At 30.7% G+C, this 3640-nt stretch overlaps 1 long non-coding RNA gene across 2 annotated transcripts in view; it reads right to left on the bottom strand.

The window, feature by feature from the left end:
- Positions 1 to 1916: 1916 nt before the first annotated feature.
- LOC106101339 overlaps positions 1917 to 3640 on the bottom strand; it is a 38082-nt gene continuing 36358 nt past the window's right edge. For both annotated transcript variants that reach the window (XR_001225504.1, XR_001225505.1), the window contains exon 3: positions 1917 to 2292. This is a non-coding gene — a long non-coding RNA (uncharacterized LOC106101339). The remainder of the gene's footprint in view (positions 2293 to 3640) is intronic.

Below are 3640 nucleotides of genomic sequence, written 5' to 3'. Positions count from 1 at the left end.
CAATTTATTTGATTAAAATCACTCTAAAGCATTTAAGCCCGAACACTGAAACGACATAAACTTCAAATGCCAATAAAATTTACTTCTTCCAGATTGTATTTAAAATTCGTTTCAGTATTCGGCTTTTAATTACTATATAGATTGACTTTTATTTTTTAAACGCATACGAGTAAAGAGCGCTCGCATCTTCGACTAAATTCTCGCACAACTGTTTAGTCGCGCTTTGATTCCTATGAGCTTATATGGAGGGGTGTACACAACTCTGGTTGTGCAACTAAACAGTTGAATTGGCTGCGAAACAATCGACAATCGTTGTGCGATAGTTTAGTCAAAGGTGCACGGCTCTTAATGCCAATTATTACGTTGTCTAATCAGGATTTAATCTCAACAGTTGTAGACGAGAATTTATCTACTATTGTACTTTTCAGGTCCAGTAGTTTTGTATTGTTTATTTCTATAAATGTCTTTTGAATACTCGGTATATATTGAATTTGTTGGTCAAAGAACCTTCCACTTATAGGTAATTTTTATTTTCTATTATATGTTACATAAATTGGAAACTCTTTAATTTGTTTTGTATTAGTGCAAATGATCATTACGTGAACACCCTATTGCAATCTAAGTGACACTTCTAAGAGAAGATTTTATTCTTATTTTAGTTTTAATAATCTAGCTAGTATGTGAACTTCTACCATATATCTTAACTACTTTGCGTAAGGAAGAAAAACACATTTGTAGGTTATAGATTTTATTGAACAAAAAAAAACCATTTACAAAGAACATTTACACAAATTTCATTTTGAAACATGTCAATACAAAGTCTTGAAACATATTTTTAAAACGATCGTAAATTGTTTCCATTATCTTCTTTTCTAACACTTTTTAATAAGAGAAGGGGCAAACGAATTGTGGGGATAATCTAGGGGACATGCAGATGCGTTACCGGCCTTGTTAAACTTATCTATACTATTATAATAAAGCGTAAACACACACTTCTTTGTTGCCTAACATGTCAGCAATTAAAGCATATTTTTGAATAATTCTTTTTTTTAATAAAAAGCCCTACACTTACGTCACGCTTTAGGCTATATATTATCACGCCAATAAACTTAGGAGGCAAATTTTTTGGATAAAAACCCTAATTTGGGAAAGAGACCATAAGTTGCTGCCAACATCAAGAAACCAAGATTGCCAAGGTTTGTCATGTCATGTCATTTTGACATTTGCAATTGATAATTTGACAAATGTAAACAATAAAATTAAAACTTCATAATTTCATGCGGATGAAGCCGCCAGGAACAGTTAGTATCTAATAAGGAACATATACACAAAAGAACATCATCTTCTTTTAGTTTCTTCTATCTTCTTCAACCGACGCTACTATACATGACATGCCCTTATCAGTTCTCCGTCCAGTAGTATAACACACGGGGCAAGAAGAATGACAAGGGCGCGTCAAGTATACTGTTTAACTGCCTTCCTTCATTTGTTCTTACTTCTGTGTACTTCTGTGCTCTTCTTCGTAGAAAAATATTTTCCTGCATTCTATATTTTATAGTACAATATGAAATGCAGAAAATAATACATATTATTGAATATTTCATCATTTCTCTGTAAACATAAATATTGGTCATTTACTAGTAAATTATTATTTTTCAAAAGATAGTTCCCTTCCTATAATGCAATTCTCCTTCTCATACTTTCCCAGGGTAGGGACTTGTATTGACCTCTGATATACATTAAAAGAAACGCTATAATCCCGCTTCTCTTCTATGATCGTGGTATTACTACGGTACAGCAAAATGTAGACTCTAACATTAATTATTTATTAACAATAGCTATGACACGCGATTTCGTTCGCGTGAAATTAAAAAAAATAAATAAAAACATAGCCTATGTAACCGACATACACATTTTTTAAATCGGTCCTGTGGTTTTTACGTGAATCGAATACATCCAAAAATACAAATCTTTCCTTTGCATATCTTGTAAAGGAAAGTTTGTTTGTTAGTGTTTGTAGTCTAAACGGTTGTTCGGATTTCGTTGAAATTTGGCTTATATTTAGAACATAGTCTGGGCTACTAATTGAGTTATTTTTAATTTCGAGCGGACGTCGCAAATGAAAGCTAGTCATACTGTAACATTTCCTTAAAGTACATGACATTTTTTCTAAATATAAACTTATTTTCATATACACAATCATGTACAACAATTGTTTACATTTTTTTTTATATATAAAAGTTATATTAATTCTTCTTCTGAATCTTGATCTTCTCTGAAGCTGAAGAATATCTGTAACAAAAGAATTTAATATTAGTAAAGTTTATAATAAAATAGATTTTTTTATCTCTAAGCATTAAAACTAAGGTGTAACCCTTGACCAAGGATGTTATAATTATTTTGAAGATTTTAAAGATTGAGCTTGTTAAAAATGACAGAGTTTAAATATGATGTGGTTGTAAATACAACATATTTGTTATTTTCAATTCAGTTAATTCTTTTTAGATCTCTAAGTAAAACGGTTTCGTCAATGCAGTGTCTTCTTGTTATTCAATAATTTTTTCTCTCCTGGGAGATTAAAATCTGTCTGTTTTTTCAATTTTCTAATTATTAATTATAGCTGTTGCTCGCGACTTCGTCCGCTTGGAATTACACAATATAATATAGCCTATGTTTCTCACAGCTAAATTAACTTTGTAACGTTGAGCGAATTTTTGAAATCGGTCTAATAATTTTTAAGTTATTTCAATACGTACAAAAATCCAAATCTGCCCTTTTTATAATATTGGTATACTTTAAATAAGTGAGTGTAATGTTAATATAGTACAGTCTATTCTGCATACTTTGATTTGGCAACCGTAGTTATAGGCAAGGTTTATGATCTAGTTCTGAGCGACAGCCAGTCGCAATATGGACGTGTCTAGAATATAAACTCACAATATGTACTGCATTACGCATACTCCAGGAATAAATTACATAGTTTATAATACACTATATTTGACGTCATTAAGTAGTACACAATTAAATCATACTTATATTATAAATGCGAAAGTCTAGATGGATGGATGTTTGTTAGAGTTTGTGGCCTAAACGGCTTAACGGGTCTTCATGAAATTTGGCATAGATGTAGAGGATAGTCTGGAAGAAGACATTTACTCGCGGATGTTTTTTTTTAATTCCACGCGGACGGAGTCGCGGGCGAAAGCAGGTTTATAATAATTTCTAAACATTAAAAATGTCGTCAAATATTAGATACTACATAGTTCAAAATAATTTATTACGAAAGATCCAAAATCACTTCAAATAATTTATTTTTTAAGAACTATCGTAAAATACGGAATATTTAATATATTTTTCTTTTAATTAGCTGCCATTTCGCGATGTTATATTGAGTTCCTATTCCAACTTCTGTAGCAACAAAATATAAATATGCCAATGTCCAAATATAATTTAAGTAAATCCATTGTTTTATTGCATAAATTAGCTTTGTCTATGAGTTATAAAACCTGAAATTGAATTAATACTAAGGTCTTATTTGTCTTAACTAGTTACGATTATAATTGAAACTACCGTTAGCACAGTTCCGTAGTAAAGAAGAAATATTAAATGCATTTCCAAGCAACTCTTACAAATCTATAAA

Source organism: Papilio polytes, unplaced genomic scaffold, assembly GCF_000836215.1.
Source record: "Papilio polytes unplaced genomic scaffold, Ppol_1.0 DF823991.1, whole genome shotgun sequence".
Taxonomy (NCBI): Eukaryota; Metazoa; Arthropoda; class Insecta; order Lepidoptera; family Papilionidae; genus Papilio; species Papilio polytes.
This window is presented reverse-complemented; position numbering and strand designations above follow the sequence as displayed.